Source organism: Rhinoderma darwinii, chromosome 3 (assembly GCF_050947455.1).
Source record: "Rhinoderma darwinii isolate aRhiDar2 chromosome 3, aRhiDar2.hap1, whole genome shotgun sequence".
In the NCBI taxonomy this organism is placed as follows: Eukaryota; Metazoa; Chordata; class Amphibia; order Anura; family Rhinodermatidae; genus Rhinoderma; species Rhinoderma darwinii.
In genome coordinates, this window is record NC_134689.1 from 390,746,648 (window position 1) to 390,757,077 (window position 10,430).

The 10,430-nt window shown below is 41.1% G+C and overlaps 1 long non-coding RNA gene across 1 annotated transcript in view; it reads left to right on the forward strand.

Annotated features, from left to right (window-relative positions):
• The window catches only part of LOC142748348 (uncharacterized), a 112,230-nt gene extending 102,633 nt beyond the window's left edge, over positions 1 to 9,597 (forward strand). Inside the window, exons 2-5 of the long non-coding RNA XR_012882239.1 lie at positions 7,689 to 7,858; positions 8,570 to 8,761; positions 9,298 to 9,438; positions 9,550 to 9,597. This is a non-coding gene — a long non-coding RNA (uncharacterized LOC142748348). The remainder of the gene's footprint in view (positions 1 to 7,688; positions 7,859 to 8,569; positions 8,762 to 9,297; positions 9,439 to 9,549) is intronic.
• The last annotated feature ends 833 nt before the right edge of the window (positions 9,598 to 10,430 follow it).

Genomic DNA, 10,430 nt, shown 5'->3' on the forward strand with positions numbered 1-10,430 from the left:
GGTTCAGCCATTGGGCCGTCTGAAGATAGGTGAGGTTCTTGTGGTCCGTAAAAATCAGGATGGGATGAGCTGCGCCCTCTAGTAGAAGTCTCCACTCCAGGGCCAATTTGATAGCCAGTAACTCCCGATCCCCAATCGAGTAGTTGCGATCTGCGGAAGAGAAGAGCTTAGGGAAATATCCACATACCCTTGACTTGCCCTTGGAACCTCTCTGTAACAGGAGTGCACCAGCACCAACAGAGGATGCGTCCACCTCTAACGAGAACTGTAGAGAAACGTCTGGATGACGGAGGATAGAGGCTGACGTGAAGGCACTCTTCAGGCTGTTGAATGCAGACTCTGCCTCAGGAGTCCTCACCTTGGTGTTCATGCCCTTCTTAGTGAGATCAGAGATAGGAGATATCAGTGAGGAGAAGTTTGGAATAAACTGTCTGTAAAAATTGGCGAATCCCAGAAAGCGCTTAATGGCCCTCAAGCCTTGAGGGCGTGGCCATTCCAGGACGGACTTTACCTTTTCAGGAACCATCTTGAGACCTCTATTTGAGACAATGTAGCCCAGGAAGGTTAGAGCATCCTTTTCAAACACGTACTTCTCCAACTTGGCGTACAGACGATTCTCCCTTAACCGTAGCAAAACTTGACGGACATGTCTCTAATGAGTCATAGAATCCGGAGAAAAAATCAAGATGTCATCAAGATAGACCACAAAACGAACATAGAGGAGGTCACAGAAAATGTCATTAACAAACTCCTGAAAGACTGCGGGAGCATTACACAGGCTGAAGGGAATTACTAGGTACTCATAGTGTCCATCACGGCTGTTAAATACAGTCTTCCATTCGTCACCCCGGCGAATCCGGATTAGGTTGTAAGCCCCACGCAGGTCTAGTTTGTAACAAATCTTGGCGCCATGTATACGATCGAACAATTCAGAGATCAGTGGCAATGGATACTTCTTTTTCACCATGATTTGGTTGAGACCCGGTAGTCGATACAAGGACGCAGGGAGCCATCCTTCTTTTTAAAAGAAGAAGAACCCGGCTCCTGCCGGGGAGGAAGACTTCCGTATGAAGTCCCCCTCCAAGTTCTCTTTAACATAGATGGACATGGACAGAGTCTCTGGCAAGGAGAGAGGATATATCCTACCATGGGGAATGAATGCACCAGGGATCAGCTCGATAGGACAGTCATACGCCCGGTGTGGGGGCAGTGTCTCCCTCTCCCTTTTGCTGAAGATGTCCGAAAATGCAGCATAATGACCAGGCAATCCTGCCAATGACCGTGGCAGAGGAGGCTGAGCCGAACTAATCTGCACCAGGCATCGGCTGTGACACTCGGGGCCCCACTGGATAACCTCTCCAGAGTTCCAGTCCAGGACTGGGGCATGTAGTCGGAGCCAAGGCAGGCCCAGCAGCACAGGGTTAACGCCCTTGGATAGGACATAGAACGATAGAAGTTTGGAGTGGAGAGCTCCTAATTGGAGCCTCAGCGGCTTGGTCACACTTAAAACTGGGTCTGGCAGAGGTAGTCCATTTACTGATGCAATCATCAACGGTCTCTCCAGAGGGGTAGTAGGTAATTCAAGAAGGTCCACCAGGTCTCTACAAATGAAATTAGCAGCGGATCCAGAGTCCAGATACGCAGAGACTTGATGCGTTTTCTCACCGGACACAATGGTCACTAATGGACAACTTAGACGGGAGTCGTCCTTTGCTCAAGGTTGTCTTTCCTATCAACCCTAGGCTTTGGGGATTTTGGGGACACAGACGCACAAGATAGCCTCCGAGGCCGCAATAAAGACAGAGTCCCAAAGTGCGTCTGCGTTGTCTCTCCTGGGTAGATAGCTTACATTGGTCCATCCTTACAGACTCCTTAGGAGGATCGGCATCTAAGGACGGCAGGGGTTGCTGCAAGGTAGGGACGAGACTAGGAAGACCTCCCTCCCGACGAACCTCTTGGAGCCGTTCTCGGAGCCTTCTATCAATCCGGGCAGCCAGAAGGATGAGGTCATCCAGGGTAGACGGCAGGTCTCGAGCGGCAAGTTCGTCCTTGATTTTAAGAGACAGTTCATGCCAGAATGTAGGCACCAGGGCCTCATTGTTCCACAACAGTTCTCCCGCCAGGGTGCGGAAGTGGATGGCGTACTCACCCACAGAGATGTCTCCTTGGCGTAGGTTCAGCAAGGAAGCCACTGCAGAGGAGACTCGTCCAGGCTCCTCAAACACCGTGCGAAACGTCCGGAGGAAACCCTGGAAGTCACGGGTCTCTGGTCCTTGTCTCTCCCAGATAGGATTCGCCCATGCAAGGGCCTTGCCAGTGAGAAGAGAGATGATGAAAGCGACCCTTGCACCATCAGATGAAAATGCCCTTGAATACAGGCTGAAGTGGATCTGGCACTGGTTCAAAAATCCACAACAGGTACCTGCATCTCTATCATAGCGGTCAGGAAGTGGCAAAGAAAAACGAGGATCAACACTGCCAGGAGGTGTAGTAGGAGGAACGGCAGCTCGTGCTTCCTGCCGACGTGCGAGAATATTCAAGGCCTGGAGGAGTTGGTCCTGATGAGGTCCAGCATATCCGTCCGCATCTCTTGTGATGTCATCTTGGTCTTGGATGGACCAGCGGGGTCCAAGTCTGGAGCGTACTGTCACTTTGGGTTCGTGGACCCACTGGGCCGTACCGCCTTGGCGGTATGGTAGCTGGCCAACAGGGCGCAGGTCACAGTCTATAGTTCGTATAGGATACCTGTGGCAGCTGGGACAGTAGCAAGGCAGGCTTGGCTGGGACTAGGCAGTGGGCAGACGTCAGGCGTGGAGTAGCAAGACAGGCGTGGAATACGCAAAAAAAAGGGACATAGAATATAATTAAAAACACAGAAAAGGCCATACTCACAGATTAGGAGGGTAAAAACCCGTTCCAACACGACCAGGTCAGAGAATACTACTGAAGGGAAGTGCCCAGGTGTGTTAAATAATGATAACCACTCCCACTAAACTTGAGGGGAGTGGTGTGTGGGGCATGAAAGTAAATGTGTAATGGAAAAATAAAGTACTGTGTATGGTATACATGTGAAATATAAGGGACAATTACTAAGTGTAGTGTATAGGGATCAGGGCTGTGAGTGATGTAAAGACGTGAGTGCAGTGTGTAAAACATGGAGGCATAGTGTCTGGATATTGAGGCAAAGCATATATCGCCGAATAACAGCCGTGGAATACAGCACAGCACGACTACAGCATATCACGGCACTTGACCAGGATAGCACGGGATACAGGATATAGGATACAGGAAACACTGGGAACTGGAAAACACTGGGAGACATTTTGCTTAGACAAACTAGGATACGACAAACAACGCTCAGGCATCAAAGCAAGGGGCTGGGCCCCTCTTATAGTCCAGGGCACTAATGGGCTGATTTCACATTAAAGCCCGCAGCCACGGACATGACAGTCATGATAACCTGTCATCATGCTGTCTGATGTCATTGCGGTCTCATAGCTTTTGAATTTTAAAAATTATCATGCAGAATGTGTCTGGGTAATTGCATAGGAACAATTCATGAATGCACTAGGTGACAATACAAATCTCCTTGGTGTACCCTGTTGTTGTCACTGAATCTCTTCTAGGTTGCTTCCAGTTTTCTGTTGATGATGTAAAGCTATTACCAACCAATCATCTATGTCCCATCTTACAGTGTGCTAGAGTTTACACACTGCCTGTGACATGCATGCTGCTGCATAGGCACAGACTCGAGCCTCTCCTGTGACTTAGACCTGCACCTGTGGCTTACTATTGGGAATGATCTATATACAGTATCTATAGCTTCTGATAGATGTGATCTGACTACTTTTTCCTATGTAAAGCAAAATATCATGAGACATGTAGATACTGCCTTAAGACAGCAATTTCTAGAATCAAGATGGCAGACAGAAGCTGGATTATTTTCCTCTAAAAAGGAAATTAGAGTTTGTATGTTGGGATAAGAGAAGGACACTGTTATAATGCGAGCTAGATTAGGGAGTGGTTGGCATAATTTCTTGTGTCTTCTGGAGTTTCTCTTTAACCATTTCATGTAGTGTATTTCCTCATCCCAAAAAAGAATCTAAACGAGTCAGATATTATAAAAACAACATCGCTAGTAGCATTACTAGCCAGAAACTGAACTCATTACAAGACATAAACAGGGAAAGGTTAGGATTTGGTTTTAATCATTCTCCAATGTGTCAGACTTTATGATACAAATACAGATTCTTCTGTCCAACCAAGGTCTCAAAGTGACCCTTGTTATAATACAAATGTCTGTATGGTATAAATGCCATTCTCTAACATCTTACATGGTATTGTCTCTGGGATTAAGGCAGGCTGTATTATTTTATCTAGCCGAAAGCTAACAAATAATGAAGCAAAGAGTAAAAAGTATGTCTTGTGCTCTTTAGATCGTATAGACGCGGAGGTGGAAGTGTGGAGTGGGAGTCCTGCTGCGTATTTGGCTGATTAAGTTATTCTAACCACACTAAAACAGCTCTCGGTCATGATAATCCCTGTGTACTGGCTGTTCTGTAAGAAAATGATGATTAAAAGACTCACCAAGGGAGCACATGTAAAAGATCTCGACTGATGGATAACACAAGTCCTTCTATCAAACAGACAGTAAAATAAATATGGATATTTCTGGTGATTATTTTACACTGTCTCCAGGTCACAGAACAACTTTTCAAACTAGGACATATTGTATGAGGGTCTGAAATAAAAATTTCCTCCAGCTCTTAATTTGTAATTTTAGATTATTATTAGTTTTACCAAATAGATACAAATGTAGGATGCTACAATTACTGTCCTTATATGTCCTAGATTGTAGATATAAAAAAGACCATGGAATTTTAAAAAAAATTCTCCCGAACGCCATGCCAGGGTCCATAAAAAATGGTTTGAGTTAAGTTTGAAGTATAAGAATTTGACCACACAGGAGATGAATTTGATCACCAGGCCAGATCTTTTTGAATAACATCTCTGCCCAACCTGACTAAAAAGGTAGACATGGTGGCATATCAATAGGATATGCCACCAATGTTCAACCATTGTAAACCCCGCAGATCACTAGAGCGAAGTGGTAGCGATATCAGGAACTAACTGTACCACTTTGTCTTCTATTTGCTCCACTTGTGCTTTATGATCACTGGGGGGGGGGGGGGGTCACAGCACTCTTAACAATTGAATATTGGCAACTTACATTAGCAATATGCAACCAATGTTTATGATGACTTAACCCGTTTAAGGAGTATTCAGATAATATGAATGAAAGACTTTGAAAAAAATATTCATTGTATCGAGCGCTCTTGTGCAGATGGTTCAGTGAGTCCACAATCGGACTAGTGGGCATCAACAGATGCGGCAAAAAAAAAAGCCTTTGCTTCCAAAATATCGATGCAGGGAATAAGGAAGTTATTTCGAATGTAACTAAGGAGATTTGCACGATTAAGTCATTCATAAACTGCAGTACAGACTATGTAGTGCATATGATTGAATGTGAATGTGGGTTGCAATATATAGAGAGAAAGATACAAACACTATGAAGCAGGCTTAATGGCCACCATTCCAATGCCAAAAAAGGGTTTCTCAAACACAGCTTATCGAGACATCTATTGCAAAATCATCAATCGAATTTCAAAAATTTAAAAATGTCCCCTATTGAACAAATGGATCCTAAGACATACAATAGATCGGCCACATTCAATAAACGTGAATCCTAATGGATTTTCAAATTCGGGACCCTGAGCCCAAATGGGCTCAATGAGAATTTAGAATCTGTCTAAATAAACAATAAATATAAAAAATACAGCACACTAGTATGAACTAAAAGACTTGAAAACACACTGAGACAAAAAAAACTACTTACGAGTAGAATTTGCTCAATGAAAATCATATTCCTTCCTTTGGAATCGAATAGAGAGTTATTTGTAGTATATGTCACACACAGGGAATAAAAATAAATCCCAAAGAAAAGAACATATTATTATAAGTAGATCCGATGGTCCCCTTTTTTTTGGGCAGTCCCGGCGCATCTAGGTGTCTGGTATCCAAGCAATAGCGGAGGAATAACAAACAGCAGCCAACCAGTAAGGTGAAGGAAAGAACGACAAATCAGATACCATCTCTATAGTGACGTAGGCGTGGGAAAAACTAAGAGCCAATCAGAGATCAACAAAATTCTGACGTAGGCATGGGAAAATCTAACACCCAATCAGCTCTCTATACTAGATTAGTGTAGGCGTTGGAAAAGAAAATATAAACAGAAGAAAGTGAAAATGTTACAAAAAAAATGGGTACAATGTCCACTATGTCTTTTTTAAAATCAAATACATAGATAAGAGGGGAAAAAAAGGTATAACCCCAAATGAGAATTACATACAGATACAATTTCGCACAGTAATAAAGATACAGGCAAAATGTCACAACACGTATTTATCTTTAGTATACTCCCACTATGAACCCTCATCTTTAAAATTGGACCTACATAGTTACATAGTACGGCTGAAAAAAGACACATGTCCATCAAGTTCAACCAAGGGATGGGAAAAAGGAAAGGGAAAAATTTCTACACATAGGAGATAATATTTTTTTGTTCTAGGAAATTATCTAACCCTTTTTTAAAGCCATCTACTGTTCCTGCTGTGACGGCTCCTGCGGTGACTATTTCATAGATTGACAGTTCTCACAGTAAAGAAGGCTTGTCGCCTCTGCAGGTTGAACCTTTCTTTTACCAGATGGAGGGAGTGCCCCCTTGTTTTTTTAGGGGGTTTTACATGGAACAGGATTTCACCATATTTTTTGCATGTACCATTAATATATTTATATAAATTAATCATGTCCCCCTTAGTCGTCTTTCTTCAAGGCTAAATAGGTTTAATTATTTTCATCTTTCCTCATAACTTAGATTCTCCATGCCCCTTATTAGCTTCGTTGCTCTTCTTTGTATTTTTTCCAACTCCCGGGCATCCTTTCTATGAACTAGTGCCCAGAACTGAACTGCATATTCTAGATGAGGCCTCACTAATGCTTTGTAAAGTGGTAATATTATATCCCTGTCCCGCGAGTCCATGCCTCTTTTAATACACTACAATATCCTGCTGGCCTTTGAAGCAGCTGATTGACACTGAATGCTGTTATTTAGTTTATGATTTACAAGTACACCCAGATCCTTCTCAACAAGTGAGTGACCTGGGCATCAACAACAAAGCAAGGATATTTAGTGAGATCCTTGTGTCTGAATTTTTTATGCCTGACGAAGACCTCGGTATGAGGTTGAAACGCGTTGCAGCACTTGTATTTTAAGTATGTTCACTGAATAAATTGTTTTATTTCAAAAATCCGATTCTGGACTCACTGAACCATCTGCCCAAGAGCGCCTGATACAAGGAGTATTTTTTTTTCCACGTCTTTAATTTTGAGAATTATCCCACCACGGTGGAATCTCCAATCTTGGAGCTATACATTGAGGGTCTGCTCTGGAGGCTTGTTCAGTGTGTCGACACCAGGGTAAATCACACCCGATACACAACAAAGCCCGCCGATAAGGGGGGAAACATTGTTGTGTGGCCGAGGACAATGTACAAAAATGAAGCGAATCGTCAGCTAAGGGACAAAAAATGTTATAAAAAACTAACATTTAATCCCATTTTCTCTTATAGTGAACAACTGGTTAAAATTCTAAAACAAGCGATGGATGACGGAGTTGTGACCAAAAATTTATATGATGCACTTCTTGTTCCAATACCTGTAGTAGCGACACTTTACCTTTTGCCAAAAGTCTACAAAAATATAAAGACCCCACCAGGAAGACCGATCATCTCTGGCCAAGGTAATTTTACAGAGAATATCTGTAAATTTATAGATCACCATCTTAAGCCTTTAGTGGAATGTTTACCCTCCTACATTAGGGACTCATCAGACCTCTTACAAAAATTGGAATGCACCCATCTAGATGCCGATATGTGGTTAGTCACCTGCGACGTTGAATCGCTTTATACCAGTATCAGACACAGTGATGGGGTCAAAGCTACCAATTTTTTCTTGAGTATGAGTAATTTGGAGGAAGGGTTTATTAAATTGCTTAGTACACTACTGGACTTTGCCTTGACACATAATGTGTTCACGTTTAATGGGTCATTCTACCTACAGCTCCAGGGAACGGCAATGGGGGCAGCCTGTGCGCCCTCGTATGCCAATTTGTTCCTGGGGCTGTGGGAGAGAAACCTATTCCTGTCAGATCATGGTACGTCAATGAACCGGGTCATTTTTTGGGCCCGCTTCATTGACGATATCTTCTTGATCTGGCAGGGTACTTCTGAGCAATTGCAACAATTTATGGCAGAATTGAATCTGAATGATCAGAATATTAAGCTTACATACAAATGTGACAAAAAACAAGTAGACTTTTTGGACATCAAAATCCAATGTAATGAGAATGGTGATGTCCAAACTGATCTATTCAGGAAAGAGACATCTGTGAACTCTCTTTTACACGCTACCTCTGCACATCCGAAACAAACTATTGCTGCTATTCCCACAGGCCAATTTCTTAGATTAAAACGTACTTGTTCAAGGAAAGAAGATTTTATAAAACAAGCTAAGGATCTAGAACATAGATTTATGGATCGGGGCTACAGCAACCGATGTATCAGGAAAGCGAGAAAAAGGAGCTCAAGAAACGGAGAGAAATAAACTCCTACAACCAGCGGTTCGAGCAAATAAAATGAATGAGGTGAGATTCATCACGCCATATCATTCCCGTTGGGAAGAGATGAAGGGCCATTTAAATAGATACTGGCCGATTTTGAAAGCTGATCCGATACTCAACAAAATATTGCCTACATTTCCTTCTGTAACCTACCGTCTCGCTAAAAATTTGAAAGATCATTTGGTCCGAAGTTTCTATACCCCAGTTCCACAGGGAAGAAAATTCTTTGGAACTAAAGGCCCTAAATGGGGTTGTTCCCCTTGCGGAGGCTGTATTTCATGTCCCAATGTTGAACGTGCAGTAGAGTTCACGGACTCTGAAAGAAATAAAACGTTCAAAATCGTGTGGCACATTACATGTGCAACACGAGGGGTGATATACTATGCAATGTGTCCTTGTAATAAAATTTATATAGGACTGACCACACGGGAATTTCGAATAAGAGTCCGTGAACATGTACGGGACATTGAATCCGCAAAGGAGGTTTATGATGCTGACAAAATAGAAAAATTAAAAACGATTCCACGCCATTTTAAACAGCATCATAACTGTAATTCCAGGCTACTGAAGGTGCGAGGAATAGATCATGTGGAACTGAATATAAGAGGTGGGGACCTGATGAAGAAGTTACTAAGATTGGAAAGTAAATGGATCTGGACTTTGAAGACCATGCAGCCGAGAGGCTTAAACGAATCGCATGGGTACGCTTCGTTTCTCTGATCACTGTGTATGTGTTTGTGTGGCATCATTTTTTAATCTTGTAATGTAGTAATGTTTTTGTGATTTTAACATACGTTCTTCCTTCTTCCTAGTTCATCAGACATAGACGTGTATGAAATACCATCGATATTCAGAGATGCATCAATTTTGCAATGAAAGAAATTAAATTATATTAAAACGATGTGTTATATTGATTTGTATATATAAAGAAAGTTTTTTCAATTACGTGTTTGCTAATCCCTATAGTAGTTTATATATGGCAGCGGAAAATAATGAAATGCACAGATTTTTAATGAATAATTTTTAAATTAATTAAATTTTTTGCACTATTGCACTTTAGTCACTAAAATGTACTTTTATGTATTCTTAATGTTGCCACTAATTTGTTATATATATTTTTTTAATATTCTTTCACATGACTATATGTGCATATGATCTGTGTACATATATACTCGTATAATATTTTTTTTATCACCATATAGTATTTATTTATTCCTATAATCACTTTGCACATAATATATTATCATGGTGATGTAGATTAACACATGTGTTTCTCATATGTGTATGAATAGCACGTGTATATGTATGTATATATTTTCTTATAATATACAATACTTATCTATTTATTTATTTACTTATTCACAACGTCACACATATATACAAAATATATATATATATATATATATATATATATATATATATATTATGCACATTATTCTTTATGTGAATATGGACTATTCCATATTTATTTATTATTATATTTTTGTGTACCATATATAAAAACCTTTGTTCAATATAAAGTAATGTGTCTAATATAATCTATTATATATTTCTTTTAATGTTCTGTGCTGAATATCCATAGAATTTTCCTTGTGTCAAACATAAAGTTTTTATTTATAGATCGTTATGATAAGGGATATACTTACAAATATTGAATATGTAATTTTCATTAAATGTTGTGGAATTCTTCTCT